This window comes from Staurois parvus, unplaced genomic scaffold (assembly GCF_062004578.1).
Source record: "Staurois parvus isolate SC_StPar_1 unplaced genomic scaffold, SC_StPar_1.0 ptg000318l, whole genome shotgun sequence".
Taxonomy (NCBI): Eukaryota; Metazoa; Chordata; class Amphibia; order Anura; family Ranidae; genus Staurois; species Staurois parvus.
In genome coordinates, this window is record NW_028318114.1 from 3,583,137 (window position 1) to 3,607,096 (window position 23,960).

A 23,960-nucleotide genomic window follows, 5' to 3' on the forward strand; every position below is an offset into this window, starting at 1 on the left:
GCCACTACTAGGACAATTGCAGCATGTAGTGGTTTGGAGCATCTTATAGAGGGATCTACTGCGACTGGGCTTTGAAGTTACTATCTGCACTTTGGCCAATGTCATTCTCTTACAAGTGTGCTAGTCCATTAGTCTAATGACCTAACGGGGAGAGAAAAGAAACAGGAAAAGAAAATTGTGTGAGAGGGGAAGGTTTGGGAATGAGAGAGAAGGGGATTAGAAGAGAGAAAGGTGAAAAGATAAAAAGGGTAAGCAAAAAGAACAGAAAGGAAAAGAAACAATCACTCACAGGTTTATAGGGGTGAGGGGAAGAGAGATCGGGAGCAGAGAATACTCCATTGGATAGGTCTTTCCCTTGCCCTTCCCCACATACCCGAGGTAGCTCAGACAATCGGGTGAGAGCTCAGTAATCACAGATAGGGAGATATAAGGAGTGTGAGGAAGAGAGTTTGTGCTTTCATTCAGGTGGTTGAGCAGTTGGGGCTCTAAGGGATAACATGTTGGTCAGTCTTATCATTCCTGCAGGCGTGTGCAGTCAGGGAGCATCAGCCAGTGTCCTGTGAAAAGCTTCAGTTGTTTGAAACTGAAGTCAACAGGACCAAGTTTTTGTGAATTTGGATGGGGACTCCTTGGCAATATTTATCAATGTCTCCATCTCCACAATTCTACTAATGCTTGCAATACATTCTGTGAGGAATGGCACTCGGGGGGGTACCCAAAGGTATCAGTATGCACAAAGTATCAGGCTGCATTGACCAAGTGCATTGCCAGTGACTTGTGGTACACTTTTGAAGGAAGTATGGTAAAGTGTAATAAATATTGTGCTGGAGAGTAGACTAATGCATTAGATGTCACTTGGAGAATAATAGAGTGAACTTCAGACCAGAAAGGTTGGAGCATTACGTATTCCTGCCAGATGTGCAGGAGTGTGCCTATCTCCTGATGACATCTCCAACATCTGTTGGAAAGGGCTGGGTCAGAACAGGGGTCTTATACTATCTGGACAAAAGTTTGTAATTAGTCTTCTGGGTTGATACATTTCCTGAGCCTTTGTGTGTAACTTGTAAAATTTGTTCCCAGTTTGCAGGAGGTATGCCAGCTTGAAGTTCTCTGGACCAGGTAGCACATGCTTTCCCTATGCCTGATGGTATGTGTGCATCAAGCAAGGAGTGTACTGTGGAAGCTGGAGATACTGTAAGTCCAGCGGGTAAAGTGTACTTCGGATCATTGTGAAATCAGGTGTTCCCAATCCAGTAGAACTTCTGTATGAAAGAACTGATGGGTCTAATAAGAAGAGGGGAGACACCCCTGGTGAAAAGTCAGGGTTCATCCAGTCAGGTGTCATGGGATCCGGGAGTCTTATGAAAACAAAGGATGATTGGTCTTAAAGGCAGATGGAGCACTAGAGAGGTGTATACTGGCGACCCATGGAAGAGCATTCAGGGGTATATAAGATAAGGAAGCCTCTAGATCCCGGGTGTCAAGCTGGAAGCCCTCCAGCTGTTGCCAATCTACAAGTCCCATGAGGAATTGCAAGACTGACAGTTACAAGCATGACTCCTAAAGGCAGAGCCATGATGGGACTTGTAGTTTCACAACAGCTGTAGGGCAGCCAGTTTGACACCCCTACTCTAGATGAACCCAGTCTTTTGCTGTGTTGTGTGTGTGCCAGTCAACAATTCTGGATAGATGGCATGCCTTGTAGTATTTACTGAGATTTGGAAAACCTATCCCCCTTTCTGTTTTGGTAGAGTCAGTTGGCTATAGCTAGTGTGTTGGCTTTTTCGGTGGCTCAAGAATGATGAAGGTAGCTCAATCAGCATAGCTTGAAGGACATATAGCAGGCACAGAAACACATTAATTTTAAGAACTGCCACTCTACCAAACCAGAAAAATATGGGTTTTTCCATCTTCTGAGGTCCTCTGTTATGGTGCATATAATAGGTATGTGGTTTCTAGAAAACAGCTCAGAAAAGCAGGTTGGTAATTGTACACCCAGATAAGTGATGGCTTCTGAATACCAGGTAAAGGGGAAGTTATCATGACAGAGCTTAACTAATGATGCTGGCAAGGTGATGTTTAAGGTATTTTATTTACTAAAGTTAAGTTTGAAGTTGGAAATGTAGTGAAAGAGGTAGAAATCTTGCAGAAGGTTGGGCAATGTGGGGTTCAGAAAGGAAGAGCAGGATGTAATCAGCAAAGGCAGCTAATTTGTATTGCTTTGTGGTGATTTTTATACCTTTGATGCTCTTATTCACTCAAATGCTTCAAAGGAAGGGTTCAAGCATAAGTATGAACAACAGGGGAGATAAAGGGCACCCTTCTCTGGTGCCCCTGTGGATGGAGAAGGTGTTCGACAGGTGGACTCTAGCTGTGGGTGTAGCATAGAGAGCCATAATGAAGTTTAATAAGTGGGCTCCCAGTCCTAGCGTCTGAAGCACTGCCTTCAGATAGTCCCATACTAGTCTATTGAATGCCTTCTCCACTTACGGTAAAAGAAAGAAGCCTTGTTGTTTGGAGGTGGGGAGCCAGTAATGGATATTTATTGCCTAAATGGTATTATCCTTTGCTACTCTTCTTGGGACAAACCCCATTTAGTCCTGCGTAATGAGGGAATTTACTATTGGTAAGAGTCGATTAGCTATTATTTTGGCAAAAAGTTTTAAGTCCACATTAAGAAGGGAGATTGGGTGATAGTTAATTTCTAAAGTGGGATCTTACCCAGATTTCGGGATTACCGAGGCGTGGGCTTCTGAAAGGTTTGTCATGTCTATGCCTGGGTTCAACAAGGAGTTGAACTCCTGCAGGAAAGGATGTGCCAGGACTTCTAAGAATGTCATGTAATAGACTGCTGTGTACCCATTTAACCCTGTGCTCTTCTCGGTTTCACTTGCTTAACTTCAGCTTTCAATTACTCATAGGTTAGCTGGCCATTAATTTTATGTGCCATAGCTCTGGGCCTCTGTTCTGGGCCTCTGGTTGGCAGGTGGACACTGAGTAGGGGGTAGGTTATTTAAGCCTTAATAGTATTTCTCGAATTGCTCCGCGATACCCAGGAAGGTCACCACAGATACTCCCTGTGGGGTGCATATTTGGTGGATCGTGGATAATGTCTTTTTGGCTTGAAGGGCTCTGGCCAGGAGTTTGCCACTTTTATTGCCTTGTTCATAAAAGAGCTTCTTTGAGAGGATGAACTTGCGTTTAGTTTTATGGCTTAGTTCCTCTAAAAGTTTGGCACATGTTTGGAGCAAGTCTGCATGTACGTGTTGGGCTAGTGTGTGCTTGTGGGTCACTTCAAGTTTCAGCGCTGTCTGCAGTAGGGAGGTTAGTGAGGCTTGTGTAGCCTTTTTTTACGTGCCACCACCAGGGTTAGAAGGCATCCGTGTACTACACATTTATGTGTTTTTCACTGTACAAGCAGGATCACTTCTGGGGTGTCATTTTCCTTATAAAAATGTTGTAAGCAATCAAGAATTTGAGAGGCATTTGCGCTATTTGTGAGGAGTGAAGAGTCTAATCTGCAAGTTTTGGCATGTTGAAGTTGGTCAGGGAATTGAAGGGTCATTGTTATTGGGTAATGGTCAGAGATAACGATCGCCTTGACTGTCGCATTTGAGATAGAAAGAGATAGAATGAGCATCTTTTTTTATTAACTGCATTTTCTTGCATTTAAACTTTGTTTGTGATGACCTATTGTTACAAAGATGAAATAAGTAACAATGAGGAAAAGGCTCAGCTGTCTTTCAAAATAAAATCTTCTAACAGGTGGTAAATGAACATAATACCACCAAAATAATGACTTCGTTTGTGAACTTTGTTGACTAAGATGAAGAAATCAGTATTGTAAAAAGGATAACATCAACAGGAGTGCAGAGGTCTTTTGTGATAATCTCCATGGACAATGACCAAGAATCAGCAGTGGCATTCTTTCCTTCAGCTAAAAATATTCAGTTCTCACTTTTGCTAGGATATTCCTTTGAAATAAATCTAATAGACACAGCCATTTACTAGAGGGCACCTTAACTTAATCTTGCTGACCCTCCCTTAGATTTTTGGGTTGAGCTTCAACTACGTTTATTTCTTCGCAGACGCTCCCTCATTCAGGGCATCTCTCAACCTCTTACAGACCTCAAGACCTTGTGTCATAAGGGGGAACCTGTATGCCATTCTCTTACCCAGATTTATGATTCTTTAATTCATCTAGGAGCAGACTTTGTGCCGTCCTTCCTTGCCAAATGAGAGGCAGACCTGGGTTTACAACTCATGGCAAACTACAGAGAGAAAATCCTCTACTTCTCCCAAAAATCTTCCATCACCATGAGGGTTCAAGGGACCAGCTACAAAATTCTTGCCAGGTGGTATAGGGACCATGCTTCACCTTATTACTCCTCATATCTTTAGCTCCTGCTGGCACTGGAGACACTAGATGCCCCTTATTAATGTCCATAATCCCACAATACGCTTTTGTCCTGCTCTTTATTATGCCAGTTGCTGTGTGCTAACTCTGTATTAGGCCAGTCAGTGTTCTTTTAGTTTCCCTTACACATTTTAATAGCCTTTAAATTGGTATTAATGCCAAAAACAAACAGGTATTATATTGCAGCTTACCAGACCTTAGATGCGGTGGCTGCATCTAGTTTTCCTTTTAGGCTTTTGTTTTTCTTTATCCCATCTGGTGATCCAGCCAATAATACACTTCCTGTCTTATAGTGTCTGCATTCTGAATGAAGTAGTAAAGCAGACACCTTTGGACAGCAGCTGTGTCAGTCTAGGGAAAGGGTAGTGTTAGAATTGATAACACTTTACAAGCCATTACAGCAACAGTTTTTTCCTTACTTTTGGAAAAAACCTTTTACATACAAAGGCTGACCATTTTAAGCACCCCTGTCAGTGTTAAAAGGGTTGTCTCAACCCTTTGTAGCACTACCCCCTTAGGAGTCGCTGAGTTCTGGATCCCTTTATGAAAACCCAACCCCTGCTGAACCCACAGGATTCTTTTGGCCAAAGTAAATTACCACCATAAAAGTAGACTCACACACAGATTAGAGTAAGATGATATGAGGCTTATATTAAACTTCAATGTAAGCTTGGCTAAGCAGTACAAAATGGTATTGGTACTTGGAATGGCAATGATTACTCATAGCAACTGTAAGCAAAGAAACAACACATACAGCAGAATCTCAATCAATGTTAGCAGGCCTGCTTTTCAAATGTTAACCAAATACCTTCTACCTGAGGTGGTGTCAACCCCAGTGAGCAATAAAAACTAACAATAGAACTAGTATTCTATTCTATATCTGAGATAAAAGAGCTATTTGACCAGTGTAGTCAATGTCCCTTTAAATGCAGTGAGGATTCTTCTGCGCACTCGCTGGGGCCCAGTTAGTGAACAAGTAAGAAGTGATGTAGGTGACAGTTCCTTACACAGGTTAACACAAAGGGAAGAAGAAGAAAGGACAATGACTTTCCCTTTAATGCACGGAGAAAAGGGCATCTTTAGGCAAATAAAGTGTCAAACTGGCAATGGGGCTTGTTGGCAACAGGGCAACTCCACTCTGGGCTGCAGTAACCAATCGCAATGGTGGTAGAAGTATCTTTAGGAGCGTAGGCCAATGGTTAAGGGAGCACTGATGTGATCTGGGCTGCAGAAGGCATGTACAGTGGTCAGCTCTAATGATTGGACTCTGCTGCAAATGTGTTCATCCATAGTAGCTATAGGAGCTAGGCTGCAACACGTGTTAGCTGAATGCAATATCCACAACTGTGTGTAGGTAAAGTAGCAGGTATTAGGAGAATGTCAGTGTTCTCTTGCTTAACTGGTGTATGGGACTTTCTCATCTGATCGGTGGCTTCCAACAGGTCCTGTCTCTCTCTCTCTCGGCAGGTGGGACCCCCACAGGTTCGCCGGCCTCACGTGCAGCATCCCATCTAGTCACCAGATAGTCACCATCTAGCTGGCAGACTGTCTCACTGAACAGGGTGGCAAGACCAGCGGTAAGTGACTCCTCCTTGCCTCTCCTCTTGCTAGCTCTGCAGCCTTGTCTGGTTCTCTGGCAGTCAGCACAACTCTCTCTCTGCTTCTTCTCTCCAGCTCTCTTCCCTCCCACTTTCCCAGAAGACCTGGCATGTAGGAGGGAGTGTGTGTGTGTGTGTGTGTGTGTGTGTGTGTGTGTGTGTGTATATATATATATATATATATATATATATATATATATATATAATGTGTATATATATATATACACCCACCCACACGCCCAGCTCTTCTGAGAAAGGTAGTCCTCTGATACATTGCTCCCCATCAATGTCATGTGGCTCAGCATAAGAGGTCCATGTGGCTGCTCTGCAGAGTGTAAGTGCCACTGAATTTGCCACTGAATTTTTTTAATATCCTGCAGCTGACATTACAGCAAATACGTTACACCTCTAACTGCTACTTTGTCTGGACAGCTTGGTCTGTTACAGTAAGTTGGAAAATGACAGGCTTACTGGCTGGATCACATCCTGTAATGAGTTTAATTTAAACTCCAGGAAAACAGGAAATACACACAAAGGCTGGAAAACAGGTAGAGCGCATATGGAACACAGAGCTTGGCGTAATGACGTCACTCGACATGATGCAATGGGGTTTTGGAGCATGCATGCAATGGAGTCAGCATGCTCCTTTGTCAAGCAAACAGGACCAGCTAGGTTTGCAGGCTAGTATAGGGAGGGGCGCTACTCCTGCCCACCAACAACTCTAAATTAGAAAGCTAGACAAACAATGACTAAAGCCTGGGGCTCTAATTAAAACCTAACGTCATCTTGTGCACAAATAAAAAACTAATATGATTATCACAAGGATATATATAATATATATAATCATACAATAACCATAATGGGGCTGTATATTGGCAAGGAAAGGGGGAGAAGAGGGACAGGAGAGGAAATAAGGGACATAGGATATAATATTGAATGGATAAATATACAATTAACTAATATAAAGCTGATTATTAAAAGTAAATAGATGATAGATAATAAATGGCAAATACACCGTGTGCCACATGTGATTATCTCAATGCGCACATACTACTGAAAATTGCAATGCAGTAATCTACCAGAATTCAAACTAGAAGCTGAACAATTAATCACATGAGCCATCAATAATGGCAAATGAATAAAACAGAAGCTGCCTTTCTTTGTAGAAGCGTTTACCATAATCCATATTTTATACCACATATCAAAACATTCATAAAGACCGAAATAATCCACCTAGCCATCCTATTCTTGCGGCTATGGACAGTATTACAACAGGTTTTTCCCTACCTATTAGAATTATTACAGCCATACAAATGGAATTCTAGCTATGTTTGGCTGTCCCTTGATACAAATTCTCTCTATACGTCCATTTCCCACCAGTTTGGCCTCTCTGCACTCAACCATTTTTTGTCCACCAAATTGCTGACCAGTCAGAGGCAAGCTAACTTCATTTTGGAGTCTAAAGAATGCTGTCTGTCTCACAACTATGTCAGCTTCAACAATGGATTCTATTTACAAATTCAGGGCACTGAGATGGGTGTGAATTTTACGCCTTCATATGCAAATCTTGCTATGGGGTTGTGGGAAGTTCACTACATTTGGAACAACAACCCCTTTGCACAGCACCTAGTAGTTTTTGGTAGGTACATAGATGATATCATTATCATCTGGAGTGGGCCCCCAACACTATTTCAGATTTCTCAGAGCACTGTAACAACAACCCTGTCGGTTTGTCTTTTACTTATGTTTTTAATACGGAGAAGTTGGCTTTTTAAGACCTGGGATTATACCATGATAACACAGAAATCAATGGTAGGAATTAGAGATGAGCGAATCGAACATGGCGAAGTGGAATTCGTTTCGAAAATCAGGAAAAATTCGATTCGCGCCGAATCCGAAAATTAGCAAACTTCGGATGCACGAATCGAATTTTCCCAAAAATGGCGGCGACATGTGTGGCGACGGAGCGGGGATCTCTGGGAAGGCGCGCAGACAAGGCGCGCTGACCCATAATGCATTCATTCATGACATGTGATCGCATTAGCCAATCAGCAGCCAGCCAGCCAGCACTGTGTAATGGTGGAGCTATAAATTGCGGCCATCTTACAATTCTCCATTAGCCTGCGGTCATTCAAGAGAGACAGACCTGTCTGTATTAGGGACAGAGTTAGGGCCAGAGAGACTTTAGGGCCACAGAATCGTTACTTAGGGACACAGAATTGTTACTCAGGGACACAGAATTGTTACTCAGGGACACAGAATTGTTACTCAGGGACACAGAATTGTTACTCAGGGACAGACACAGAATTGTTACTCAGGGACACAGAATTGTTACTCAGGGACACAGAATTGTTACTCAGAGGACACAGAATCGTTACTGAGGGACACAGAATCGTTACTGAGGGACACAGAATCGTTACTCAGGGACAGACACAGAATTGTTACTCAGGGACACAGAATCGTTACTCAGGGACACAGAATCGTTACTCAGGGACACAGAATCGTTACTCAGGGACACAGAATCGTTACTCAGGGACACAGAATCGTTACTCAGGGACACAGAATCGTTGAATTAAAGAGTATGTCAGACAACACGCAGAGGAGTGGCAGAGGAGGCAATGGTTCAGGAGCGAGCAGACGTGGCAGCAGAGGAAGGGGTCGAGGCAGCACTAGTCGCAGCCAGAGGCCAGTGCTCCCGGTGTCATCCAGCGGTCGTGTCTCCACCGACAACCCTGCCATCATCGATTGGTTGGCTCGGTCGTCTTCCTCTTCCCAGGTCACCTCTGACACCTACAGCCAACGGTTGGTGGGTACGTCAGACACAACCGTTAGTTGGCATGGCCCGGGAGCAAGCCCACTGAAATCACGTGTCCTCTACATGCCCCTGTCCTTTGGTGTTCCCTCACCAAGCGAAGTATCGCATGCTGTGGGCTCAGCCCCACTGTACAGTGAGGAAGAGCTAACAGAGGGCGGTCAGGAACGGGGGGAGACATCCGCCTCTTCAGCAGCCAGGCGAAGAAGTAGTGGCGAGGAGAGTGGCTCGGTAGCCGGTCTAGAGACAGGTCTGTCTCCTGACCCACACGCAGCCGAGGGGGCTAGTAGTGAGGCGGAGACCCTAATTGATGATGATGAGGCTGATCGCACTTGGCAGCCTCGTCGTCATCTGCCAGGCCCGTAATCTGCCATGGGCCCCCGTACCGACTCCTCATGCTGCTGCCAGGCCCGTAATCTGTCATGGGCCCCTGTACCGCCTCCTCATGCTTCTGCCAGGTCCAGAGTGTGTCATGGGTCCCTGTACGGCCTCCCATTGCTGCTGTCTCCATCGCCACACTCTGCCATGTGCCACTTTCAGGTCTCCTCACACTGCTGGTGGGTTCCATTTTGTCATAGGGTGCTGGCAGATTACGGGCCTCCCATTGCTGCTGCCAGGCCCGTAATCTGTCATGGGCCCCTGTACCGCCTCCTCATGCTGCTGCCAGGTCCAGAGTGTGTCATGGGTCCCTGTACGGCCTCCCATTGCTGCTGTCTCCATCGCCACACTCTGCCATGTGCCACTTTCAGGTCTCCTCACACTGCTGGTGGGTTCCATTTTGTCATAGGGTGCTGGCAGATTACGGGCCTCCCATTGCTGCTGCCAGGCCCGTAATCTGCCATGGGCCCCCATACCGACTCCTCATGCTGCTGCCAGGCCCGTAATCTGTCATGGGCCCCTGTACCGCCTCCTCATGCTGCTGCCAGGTCCAGAGTGTGTCATGGGTCCCTGTACGGCCTCCCATTGCTGCTGCCAGGCCCGTAATCTGCCATGGGCCCCCGTACCGACTCCTCATGCTGCTGCCGGGCCTGTAATCTGTCATGGGCCCCTGAACCGCCTCCTCATGCTGCTGCCAGGTCCAGAGTGTGTCATGGGTCCCTGTACGGCCTCCCATTGCTGCTGTCTCCATCGCCACACTCTGCCATGTGCCACTTTCAGGTCTCCTCACACTGCTGGTGGGTTCCATTTTGTCATAGGGTGCTGGCAGATTACGGGCCTCCAATTGCTGCTGCCAGGCCCGTAATCTGCCATGGGCCCCCGTACCGACTCCTCATGCTGCTGCCAGGCCCGTAATCTGTCATGGGCCCCTGTACCGCCTCCTCATGCTGCTGCCAGGTCCAGAGTGTGTCATGGGTCCCTGTACGGCCTCCCATTGCTGCTGTCTCCATCGCCACACTCTGCCATGTGCCACTTTCAGGTCTCCTCACACTGCTGGTGGGTTCCATTTTGTCATAGGGTGCTGTATGGCCTCCCATTGCTGCTGCCTCCACCGCCACACTGTGGCTCCATACTCTGGTTTTGGCCCCGTGACTGCCCAAATGAGTGAAGTGTGCGGTGATTCTAAGATCGACGGCACTCATCTGCATGTCATACTGACTGACAGTATTATTTCTCTTCCCCAGCAGACTCCAAGGGCATTTAAATTAAAGGTACAGTGTTCTGCACTAATATAAAGGCTCTCTGAAGCCTATAAACACCCTTTTTATAAGTTAAATTCGCAGCGAATATATTCGACTCAAATCGAATTTATTCCGCGAATTCGCCGAATCAGCCGAATCGAATTTTTGAATAATTCGCTCATCTCTAGTAGGAATTATAAAAAGCCCACAGCGGGTAATTCACTGCTACATTATAACAATTGTCACTAAATGGACAAATACCAAAAGGTCAATTTTGCCACCTTAGGCTTAACTGCAGCAAAACTGTTGATTTTGTTAAGCAAAGTTCCATTCTTAAAAACAAGCTGTTAGAAAAAGACTATCCAGAATACATCATTCAGGATGCATTTCCATTATTACCTCGAGGACTTACCTGCTAGGAAAGATAGAGAAAACTTTGATCAGTCCACCAGGTTTATTACCAGGTTTCACAAACAGTACAAAAAAATGGAAAAAATCTTCACAAAACACTGGAAATATTATTAGAAGATCCACACTTGTTGCTGTTACTTCCTAAAAAACCTCTTGTGACCTATAGGAGAGCTCTGAATTTTAAAAACAAAATCGTTCCCAGAAAAATGAAGTCCAGTTTAAAAAAATCTGCAGTTAGCAATTGTCTAATACCTCTTGTAGGCGTGTTTCAGTGCAAAAAGCCACTGTGCAAGACATGTTCTTTCATCCAACATGGAAAGAAAGAATTCAGCACTAAAGGGAAAACATATAAAAGAGAGGACTTTTACAATTGTTCCTCAGAATTTGTAGTATACTGCATTTCATGTCCTTGCAACTTACTTTATATAAGCCACACCATTCGCCCTCTGAGGAAGCGGTTTGGTGAGCACCGCCAACTGGTGGAAGAGGGAAAGGACAAACACAGCATTCTGAAACATTTTGCTGAGTACCACAAAAAGTCCACAAAGGACCTAGAGGTCTGGATTATGGAACAAGTACCCAGATGTCTCCCAGAAGCAGAGCAATTTCATAAGCCCTGCGAACGGGAGACATATTGGATATACACCCTTGATACCCTATCACCCAGTGGCCTTAGCGAGGACATTGAATTATCTACTGTTCTATAATGTTATATTATGATTGAACTACTTTTTTTTTATTCCTAATCTATTTGTTTTTATTTGTTACAGATGGTTGGGTGGATAACTGTCTGGGGTGGTGGGTTGTCCCCGCATAAGTAAGTATATAACATATAACTCCCCTATTATAAAGAATTATAATCTAATTATTATCTATAATATTATGGGTTCACCTTCCAATCACATAATTTACTGCATTCAGTATAGTTCCTTTCTGCTTCACATTCAAGGGTGGTATGATCCCAATATACTTTAGGAGGGCGTCTGCCCCCCCCCCCCCCTTTGTAATTTACTGAGTGCAATTTTCAATATTATGTGCACATTGCGATAATCACATATGGCGCACGGTATATTTGCAATTTATTATCTATCATCTATTTACTTTTACTAATCAGCTTTATATTAGTTAAGTGCATATTTATCCATGCAATAATACATCCCATGTCCCTTATTTCCATTCCTCTTCCTCTCCTCTCCCTTTCCTTGCCAATATACAGCCTCATTATGGTTATTGTATGATTATATATATTATATATATCCTTGTGATAATGGTATTAGTTTTTTATTTGTGCACAAGATGACATTAGGTTTTAATTAGAGCCCCAGGCTTTAGTCATTCTTTGTCTAGCTTTCTAATTTAGAGTTGTTGGTGGGCGCCCCTGACTATGAAGGCCGGCCAGTTCTGGGAGGGCGTCATATGATGTCCTCCCAGAACGCACTCTCCTGCGCACCCCCGGAGGCACATACCCGGCAATCTCCATGTTCGCTGTGTCCTACAGACACAGCTGATCACGTGATTTGGTAAAAAGCCAAACACAGCAGCCTTTTACCACGTGATCAGCTGTGTCCAATGACACGCTGATCACAGGGAAATGCAATTGCCGGTTCTCAGCTGCACTTTCCTCACGCTGTCAGAGCTTGAGGAAAGTACTGCCGAGAACCGGCAGTTGTCAGAGGAGGGATCGGCACTGATCATCAGGGCACTGATGATCAGTGCCCTGATGATCGGTGCCCAGCAGTGCCATCTACCAGTTCCACCCACCTGTGCCCAGCAGTGCCACCCACCTGTGCCCAGAGGTGCCACCCACCTGTGCCCATCAGTGCAGCCCAGCAGTGCCGCCAATCAGTGCCACCCAGCAGTGCCACCAGTCAGTGCCTAGTTGTGCTGCCAGTCAGTGCTCAGCAGTTGCGCCAGTCAGTGCCCAGCAGTGCCGCCAGTCAGTGCTGCCTATCAGTGCAGACTATCAGTACTCAGTGCCAGCTCATCAGTGCTGCCTATCAGTGCCGCCTCATTAGTGCTGCCCATCAGTGCCACCTATCAGTGCCCATCAGTGCTGCCTATCAGTGCCCATCAGTGCCACCTCATCAGTGCAGCCTCATCAACGCACATCAGTGAAGGAGAAAAATTAGCTGTTTGCAAAATTTTATAAACAAAAATAGAAACAAAGAAACTTTTTTTGTTTATAGCGCAAAATGTAAAACACCCAGTGGGTGTTTTACATTTTGAACAAATGAACAAATCTATACATATGTAATGGCGCTGTTCACTGATATCTAATTCAAAAGATGGAATGACTAAAAAATATGAAAAAAATAATATATAGAAAAATCCCCTTGTGCAATTTGTGCTACAGGTTTTGTGCAAAAAACTAATAAAATGTAACAAACCCTCCTATACCTGCAATACACATATAGTCTAATACGATATAATCTGTGACTAATACATGACATTCTATCTCATCACATTTGAAATATATTTATGAATTATAAAGTGATTAGTGCAATCAAATAAAACAATAAAGTGCCAAAAAATGTGTCCAATAAATGACTATGAACGTTATTGCATCATCACAAAGTCCGACAAAACTCCTTGTGACCATCCAATCTGTGCAGTTCCTCAATAATACGGTGCTATTAGTTGTGCAAATTCCACTATATCAATGACACCGCCAATAAATTGTGCTCCATCCACCACCAGATAAATTGGATGAACACACCAGAGCGGTATGCTAGTGAAATTATAGACCAGCATAAATGCTTGCTGCTCTGAGAGTGACAGTCTGCAGCCTGCAATCCTATCTTCAAAGACTTCTTAAACTGATACTGTATACCACTCATAGGAAGGAAAGGAGAGAAGGAGCCTCCATAGAATAAAACCACTTAAATATTTATTAAAACTGCAAAACATATGCACTTACAATGTTCCGTTTCTCCACTGACACAAGTGAAACAGTCATAAATCGTGATAACTGTTATCCTCGGCCGTGTAGAAACAACTACCGTGAGGCAACAATGCTGTGCGTAGTAATGCCACCTCCTGGCCCCGCCCTGCACATTCGGGAGCAGAAGGACTTACGTCACCTCGCACGCAATATTTATAGTGTGTTGGACCGTGGTCATGGTAGCTGCTTTCCGCATGGTATATACAAAAGGCATGTACAATAAACTCTTAATACAAAAAAACGTAACAAGTCACATGTATTCCATATCTACAAATGGCAGCTGATTTAACAGGCACCATACACCTCTAAAGGAGACCTCCATCCTTTCACCTAATCTGACAAATATTCTACAGTCCTCAAAAGTTTGTTATAAAACAATTTAAATTCATATCTATATTTAACCCTTGTGGACATAAAGTCCCTAATTCAAAAGTCCAAAAGGTCTCCCTGTTAGACACTTCCTTCAACATATCGCTCCTCCTCCAATGATTATTCATTTTTTCAATACCATAAACCCTTAGCAAAACTGGGATCCTTATTATATTTCATCTTGAAATGTCTAGAGACAGAGGATTTGCTTCTCAAATCAATTTTTAATATTGTTAATACGTTCCCCAATTCTTGTTATTAATTTCCTTCTGGTCCTATATTGCTTCTGGCAGGGACATTCAAGAACATATACTACATGGATGGAATCACAAGTACATTAATACCTCGGTTCATGAACTTTATTCGTTCCACAACTCTGGTTGCGAACTGAATTGGTCGTAAACTGAAGCAAATTTCCCATTCGGCTCAATGTAAATCAGGTTAATCTGTTCTGACTCCTATGAACGTGGTCACGAACTGAATTTGGTTGCCAACCAAATCAAATTTTCCCATAAGGTTCAATGTAAATTAGGTTAATCCGTTCGGAACTTTTTTGTTTTTGCACCACAAAAATATGAAACAAAGTACAGTACAGTATGAAGAGAGAGAACACTAACCTTGCTTGAGACGACTTCTGGCATAGAGGACAGGAAGGCAGGTGGGAAGCAGTTATTGTTCGGAGGGAGAGTCCCCCTCCATAAGAAACAAGAGATCCCTGTGCTCAAATCCATACAGCTAGTGCATGCATTTATCCATCAGGTGCTAAAGGGGTGTAACCACATTAACTCTAGAAATTCTGAAGGACCCTCTGCACACTGGTATATACCCTTTCAAGCAAACTATGCAACAAATAGGGATATTTGGTTCACACATATTGCAATACATGTTTAAGCTGGCCAACTGCGTCAAAGTAATCCCTCTATGGCCAGTCCTACTCTGCCCTGCCTACACAAGTGCTACTGTGGACACAATGCTAACATAGGGGAAAAGACACAATGGGGAGAGCTACAAGGTTCAGGTCTGGCTACTGACCCAACAATACAACAAACAAGAGATCCCTGTGCTCAAATCCATACAGCTAGTGCATGCATTTATCCATCAGGTGCTAAAGGGGTGTAACCACATTAACTCTAGAAAACTCTCTTGTTAACTCTCTTGTTTGTTGTATTGTTGGGTCAGTAGCCAGACCTGAACCTTGTAGCTCTCCCCATTGTGTCTTTAATAGGTAAAACTTACACCAAGTACAATTGAAAGATAAACTTACATCAAAACAAAGTCTGGCCACCAGGGTGTCAGTCAGGATGGCCTTGTGGTATGGATACACAGGTCAGGGGCACCTCCCTAACCTCCTCTCCCTTCTCACCCTGGGCCTCTGAAACTACCACAGGCATGGGACAGAGGTCCTGGACCCTCTGTCCAGTTGTCAGCGCTTCAGCTGGCAGCTCCCCGGCTGGTTCCTCCTCAGAAAAAAAATCAATCAAATCCCCAGCCTCTGGAACTGGGGTTTGGAGATCGGGGCTCTCCATCTCCTGTCCGTGGAACTCAGGAGACATTACCAGTGCTGGGCAGAGTTCAGTACTGTTTGGCCCTGTTGCCAGGTCTACTGCAGGTTCCTCCTCAGCTGAGAGGTCTATCAGATCCCCAGTCTCTGGAATTTCCACTGATGACTCTTGGGCATGCTGCCGAACATATCCTAGCAGTTGCCTGTATGCCCTTTCCAGGTGCAGTTCTTTCATCAGCAGGTATTGCAGATCTGGCTCAAGCTCTGAGACCCCTCTGAGACCAAACATAGCCTCTCTGCCTTCCCGCAACTCCTCCAGAGTAGGTTCTCCTCTATCGCCAAACACAAAAAGATTAGTAAGGCTCTCCCACAGTAATCCAGGCCCACCGAAGTCAAGTCCCTCAGGAGAGCACTCTGTGGACACCCCTAAATATTCCTGCTCTGCGTACCACTGCAGAGCCCGATATCTATTGTCCAGTTGTATCTCCTGCTGGACCAGCCTGTCCAACTCAGTCACCCATTGCTCCTGTGGTTGCTCTCCCAGGAATGGCATCCGTAATTTCCGATGGTCCCTGGCCCTCTCCTCTGGGGTTGGATACCACTTGCCTTTGTCCATACCAGCAGCCTGGACGGCTCCTCTCCAAAGCACCTCCCAAATCCGCTGCCTGAGCTCCAGGTACTGATCCGTAGACACAGTCCTGGGGTATGTTGCAAGGATGATCTGCAGCAGCCCTGGGAACTCTGATGCCAGGTCCATATCTCCACTGGGGTGACTGATGTCTTTTCCTGCTCTTGAATCCCGGTGGTGGTTTGGATGTGTTTACAGCTGGAAGCACAATCCCACCGCTTGCCACCAATGTAACGGAACCGGAACCCAGACCGCACTGAGTTTTTCCGTTATAGCACAACTTCCCCTGTCCGAACACCATCCACGGACCACACCCTCGAAATCCCTCAGGAAAATAAGACATCACCCAGCTCCTACTAAAACAGGAAGTCAACTACTCTTTATTTTACACAAAACATGTTTTATACAGAGGGCGGGGGAAACACATCCATGAACAGGACATACATCATCAGCCCACCCTCTCAGTGGGAAGGGCTACAGTATAGGCAGGAAACACCTCATCACCCCTCCCCATCCAACTAGACACAGAACAATGGGATGCAACCATGTGGCAAAGGACACTGACCAACCCCCACACCAATACACAAACAGTACATCCCATAATAGTTCACTAGACAGAGAGACACAGCACAATGGGGGGTAGCACATGGTAAACAGACAATGGACAGCCATGTGCCCTAGACAAAGGACAACACACAAGACTCAGACATTCACATACACACCCTGTAACCCTTAACAGGCACAGGGTGGGTTAAACATAATGATTTGGGGAGATGATACAGAGGTCCCCCCACCCCCAAAAGTCACTCCCGTCACAATTCATTTGGTCACTATACCAGCCGACAGTTCATATACGAACTATCGCAGTAGGGGACAGGCTTTTTGGATTGCTATCAGTCGTTGAAATCTTTTCTTTTAATAAATAATTTATGAATCCATTTTCATATGGATTTTCACTTTTATTTAATGAGAATTTTTTCCTACCTCTTTAGCCTTAAATGAGGTTGTTTTATCATATGTATATAAGGTTGTTTTATCATATAAATCTATTTAACCATCTGCACCCATTCGTTTGGGGAGATGTGAAACGTTAATCCCATATGGCTCATAGTACTATTGTTTAAGGACCAGTATTAATATATTTATCTGCTATGGGTTGCTCGGATTAATTATCAAATCCTATTTCAGATTTCATTATGAATTTCTGGTGTGCTGACCGTTTCATACATGTATATCACACACCAATGCCAGCTGATCATCACTCCTGTGTACTATTGAGTGATATAGGTTGAGTGGTGTGTTGGACGTAATACCCTAACCACCCACAAGATGTCACTATCCATATAATCTCCATGGGACTATGTTCATAGTTTTTATTCATAGTTTTTAAACATACACTTTGTATTTTTATACACTTTCATTTCTATATGATATGTCTCTCATGTCCTAAGCTCACCGTCAATAAAATGCATTATGAGCTGATTATTAGTAAGTTAAGAGAATCTTTGATGCCTCTGATGCTGGGCGTCTGTTAAGGAGGTTTTCTGGTATGTACACACTGTGGCACCAACAAAATGGCATCCGCGAACGCTCACAGCGCATGCGCGAATGCCTTCCCTATTTAGGAACTCTTGGAAAATGGCCGCGAGCGCTCACTGCGCATGCGCGAAAGTCCGTTTTCCGTCCATATACTATAATCACTGGTAAAATGGCCGCCAAATCGCCAGTGCGCATGCGCGAACCGGAATCGGCGTCGCAGGATCACACAAATGCGCGCCAAATTACCCCTCTATAAAAGCATTATCATTCACCATGGGCACACTCCCTCTGAGGAAGTGTTTTCACACGAAACGCGTTAGGGAGGTGCCCCTGACCTGTGTATCCATACCACAAGGCCATCCTGACTGACACCCTGGTGGCCAGACTTTGTTTTGATGTAAGTTTATCTTTCAATTGTACTTGGTGTAAGTTTTACCTATTAAAGACATACTACACTATCAGAGGCTTCTCTGGGTCTCATCTATTGTATGGGAGCCCGTTTTTGAAGGTTACGTTTATTTGGGAATGATGCATGATCACCCCCTCCCCCGCTGATGATCTTTCTGGTGGATGACTTACCAATATACCTGGATTGATGACATCTGGTGGCCAACCTGCAGATGACATCCTCCTAATATTACAAGTCCAGAGCACCAGGAGCGGGTCTTAATTGCTCCATGCGCATTTATTGCGCTATCTGGTTAGTGCATTATTTGTACAATCACGAGATCACAAGAGTCACGAATTTCTCTGAACATGGATTATTGGGACAATTGCACCTATCACTTTATCGCACCATGCAATATGGACTGAGTTTTTCATGCAGTTATGCTGTTTATGTTCTGATTTTCTGCTTGTTCATATTTATTTTATAAGCGCTGCATATTTTATTTTTATATAAGGGGGGAGCACTGTTTACTGTAATGTAAAGGGGAACTCTGATGTAAGGGGTGCTCTATAAACCTGTTTTAATGGGGGCTCTGATGTAAGGGGAAATGCTGAGAACTCTGGTGTAATGGGGAACTCTGATGTAGGGGGTGTCTGCTCACCAAAGCCCCCCCCCTTACATTACAGTCCACAGAGCACCCCTTACAATGGTGTATTCACTGGGATGCAGGAGAGAGAAGGGAGGGAGGGTGAAGACTTCAGTCACAGACATGGGATAGCAGGTGAGCTCATTCAACCCAAGATGAGGGTTCAGGCATTGGCTGTCAGCACCTTTCCTCTTCTGGCTGGCCACTGCTGGCTTCAAAATTCCTGCCCACACATCCCTGGGCAGTGTGGGTGGGGCAGGCACAGGAGGAGAGGGGTGAGAGGAAGAGGAGTTGATGAGCTGATGAGCTCTCTCTCTCTCCTCTCCTGTCAATGCAGGGGGGAGGAGGTGGGGAACTGTCAGTGCTGGCTCTGAGCTGAGTGTGAGAGAGACACTAAGCTCAGAGCCCTGCTGCCAGCAACCCTGCAGGAACCCCCCACAATGGCGAAACACCAGGGTGCAACTAAAACCTTTGTGACCCTGGTAGTTCCACAACTGGTCTTTAGCAAATATGAAATGAGCAGCACTTATGAGACAGCAATGGTTTCCTCCAGAATAACTCCCATGATTATTACTCTGGTTCAATATTTTTCTTATGAGAGATTCTTAAACAAGATTCTTAAAGACTTCAACAGATTCCTATATGTGACACTAGGGCTCTGTGTCACCTAGGATTTTATAGCATAAGTTTGCTTTGATTTTTGTAGTAAATAAAATCCTAAAGAAAAGTTTCAGTGGTGTTCTGCTGGAGTCCAGTAAGTTATTGTTAACTAAAACTTGGAGCCAGTAGGATACCTAGGGCCATAGCAAAACTGACATCAACATTAGTGCCCTACTTTATAGTTAAATGTATTCATTTACTCATCCTGCAAATATGGCCATGTCTAAATGTAGTTAATGATGTCACCTGGGAGACCTTGGGAGACCCTTTATTTATGTCAGCTGTCATGTACCAGAGCTGTAAGAAGTAGGCATACTATCAAGGATGTAGGACAGTGGGTTTCTTTTCTTTTGGTGGGTTAGCAGGCATTGTGATTGCCATGGATCTACATTGCTAGAGGACATGATTGATAATGAATGTACTCTGCTGGATGGAGGTCTTGTCAAAAACTGTGTGTTTTTTTTCCTTTTGTTAAAGAATAGGGGTACTGTGTATCCTTTAATTCACATGGGGAAGTATCTGAGGGTTCCCTTATTGCTAAGGGGAGGTTACAATTACTTATGCCCCCTGCCCACAGATCCACTGTATTCAGGGATAAAGGTCTGGTATAGATTTCAGAAACAGCCAGGACCTGTGATTTTGCTAATAAAACACATTTTTTTCTTTATGAATTTCAGTGTTGCTGACGTAGGTTGTATAAATTGCACAGATGCACCACTTCAGAGGTAAACCTCCAGGCATGTTATTTAACCACTTTGCCTCTCACATCTGTTAATCCCCTATGGACCAAAACACATTTTACATTTCTGCTGGTGTTACTACAGATAAAAAGTGCACATTTTATTTTGTAATTTGTCCTGTTTAACCGCCTCCCACCCGCCATATAGGGAAATGACGAAATGACGGCATAAGTACTCTCGTTCGGGGAGGACGTCATATGACATCTCCCTACTCTAACTGCACATGAGCGCTCCCGGGGACGTGCGGCAATCAGCAGTGTATTGTGTCCCTGGGACACAGTGAATCACCGATCAGAGTAAAGATTTGATGGCGTCGGCTCTGCCATGTGATCAGCTGTGTCCAATCACAGCTGACCGCATGTAAACAAGGAAATGTTGGTTATCGGAAGTCTTCTCCTAAAGCTGACAGTGCTGGAGGAGAGTAGAGCCGGTAATCGGAATTCCTCAGAGTGGACATCTACACTGATCATCAGGGCACTGATGATCAGTGCCCTGATGATCAGTGAAACCCCATCAGGGCCACCTGTCAGTGCCCATCAATGCCACCTGTAAGTGCTCATCAAAGCTACATATCAGTGCCAATCAGTGCATATCAGTGCCTACCATTGCACATCAATGCCACATCAGTGCCCATCAGAGCTGCCTTTCAGTGCCGCCAATCAGTTCCACCTATCAGTGCTGCCAATCAGTGCCCGTCAGTGCTGCCTTACAGTTCCAATCAGTGTCGCCTATCAGTCTCATATATGAGTGATGCCTGTCAATGCCCATCAGTGATGCCTGTCAATGCCCATCAGTCCCACCTACCAATGCCTCCTCATCAGTGCCCATCACTACAGCCTCATTAGTGCACATCAGTGAAGGAGAAAAATTACTTATTTACAATTTTTTTAACAGAAAACAAGAAAAAACTTAAAAAAAAATGTTTTCAGTCTTTTTTTAGTTTGTTTAGCAGCACCCAGTGGTGATTAACCACATCCTTACCGCGCTATAGCCGAATGATGGCTACAGCACAGTTGTCCAGTTCTGGGAGGGCATCATATGATCTCCTCCCATAACGCACCCTTCCGCACGCTTCTGCGGTGTGCACCTGGCGATCTCCGTGATTGCTATGTCCTACAGACACAGCTGATTACATGATGAAGTAAAAGGCCAATCACAGCAACCTTTTACCACATAATCAGCTGTGTCCAATGACACAGCAGATCACCGAGTAAATACAGTTGCCGGTTACCGGCAGCACTTTGCTCACGCTGTCACAGCTTGAGGAAAGTACTGCCAACAACCAGCAGCTGTCACAGAGCAGATTGGCACTGATCACCAGGGCACTGATGATCAATGCCCTGATGATAAGTGCCCTTCAGTTCCACCCACCAGTGCCCAGCAGTGGTGTCCATCTGTGCCCATCTGTGCTCAGCAGTGCCACCCATCAGTACCCATCAGTTCCACCCACTAATGCCCATCAGCAGTTCCACCCACTAGTGCCCCCAATCAATGCCACCCGTCAGTGCTGCCCAGCAGTTGTTTATAGTGCAAAAATTAAAACACCCAGCAGTGATTAAATACCTCCAAAAGAAAGCTCTATTTTTGTGAAAAAAATGATAAAAATTTCATATGGGTACAATGTCTCATGACTGGGCAATTGTCATTCAAAGTGCAACAGTGCTGAAAGCTGAAAATTGGCCTGCGCACGAAGGGGCTAAAAGTGCCCAGTAGGCAAGTGGTTAAATACCACAAAAAAAAGCTCCATATGTCTCAAAAAAATGATACAAATTTTGTTTGGGTACAGTGTTGCATGACCATGCAATTTGTCATTTAAAGTGCAACAGTGCTAAAAGCTGAAAATTGGCCTGGGCAGGAAAGGAGTAAAAGTGCCAGGTAGACAAGTGGTTAAAATGACACTAAAATTATGATTCTGGTACAAAACATTGCAAAGCTATCTACAAATGAAATAAATAAATATTAATAGTTACTAAAACAGAAACAAAATCAGCAGGAAAATAATAATTACATGGAGAGAAAGAGAGTAAGGAGTTAATTAGGACTAATTAGAGCGGGTTAATAGGGGGTTAAACAGAGGAATATTTTAATTTAAAAAAAAAGAAAAAAAAAACTTGATTTTTACTTGTTAGGTTGCTTTACCTGACATCTGAAGATCAAGTTCATCCCTTTGATCTGCAGATGAATAAACAAAAGTAACATTGTGTTACTTTGTATCTTTCTATAGTCACATCTAGTAATGTTGTTTATGTTGTTTATAAACACTGATTCAAAATTTTTTGACAGCTACATCTGCTGACACCTTCTCTGAGTACACAGCAATATCAAAATTGATGAATCAAAGCAACAAATTGCTGTATACTAGGAGGGGGTGGTCCCAGCAGCAGGGCAGAGACACTGGAAGTTCCACACTTTTCTTGTGTACAATGATCACGTTTTTTGGGGGTACGTTTAGCATGCCCAAAGTCTGGAACTAGCTAATGGAGTTTTACATTTTTTATGTTTTACTTTAAGTGTTACAAAATTTGCTCAGCCTTCCAAACTGAATTTAATTGGCATCTCTTGTTTATTAGCCTAAAAGATGTCCACAACTGATCACAACATTTGGCTCCCATTGACTTCAATGGAGTTCGATTTGGCACCTGAACTTTACTCATGTTTGCTGAACCCTGCTTGAACCAAACATGATTTTGTTTGGCACATCACTTCTGCATACCAGTCACTAAAATAATGATTTATTTTAAAAGTATACATACAATACTTGTATGCTAGTCTAATAACCATCCCAAAACCTGCCTATACTTAGAAGCAGTGGAGAACATTATTCTGCCTGTAACATCATTCAGCCTCACCGTTTTGGTGGTGGGTCAGTGATGGTCCGGGGAGGCATATCCATGGAGGGACACGCAGACCTCTATAGGCTAGACAATGGACCCCTGACTGCCATTAGGTACCGGGATGAAATCCTTGGACCCATTGTCAAATACTATGCTGCTGCAGTGGGTCCTGGGTTCCTCCTGGTGCATTACAATGCCTGGCCTCATGTGGCGAGAGTACACAGGCAGTTCCTGAAGGATGAAGGAATTGATACCATTGAATGGTCCCCACACTCGCCTGACCTAAATCCAATAGAACACCTCTGGGATATCATGTCTCAGTCCATCTGATGCCGCCAGACTGCACCTCAGACTGTCCAGGCGCTCAGTGATGCCCTGGTCCAGATTTGGAAGGAAATACCCCAGGACACCATCCGTCATCTCATTAGCAGCATGCCCCGATGTTGTCAGGCATGCATACAAGCACTTGGGGGCCATACAAACTACCGAGTACTATTCTGAGTTGTTACAATTAAATTTCAGCAAAATGGACTAACCTGCCACATCACTTTTTCACTTAGATTTTTGGGGATGTCTTTGAATTCAGACCTCTGCAGGTGTATAAATTTCATTTCCTTCAAATGGTGGGGCATCCTTACATTCCTAACACATTACCCAGTCCATATCAGTATAGATATCCAGTATGATACTGTTCCCCATTGTGATCTGATTTGTTTTCAAAGTGTTCCTTTAATCTTTTTGAGGTGTGTGTGTGTGTTTCTTTTTTTTTTTTTTTATTTCTTTTCTCATCTGCTACTGTATTAGGTACACCTTGCTAGTATCAGATTGGTCCCCCTTTTGCCTTCAGAACTGCCTTG

The 23,960-nt window shown here is 44.3% G+C and overlaps 1 pseudogene; it reads right to left on the minus strand.

Annotated features, from left to right (window-relative positions):
- Positions 1-23,960, minus strand: part of LOC149457497 (potassium channel subfamily T member 2-like) — a 1,031,266-nt pseudogene that overhangs the window by 856,574 nt on the left and 150,732 nt on the right.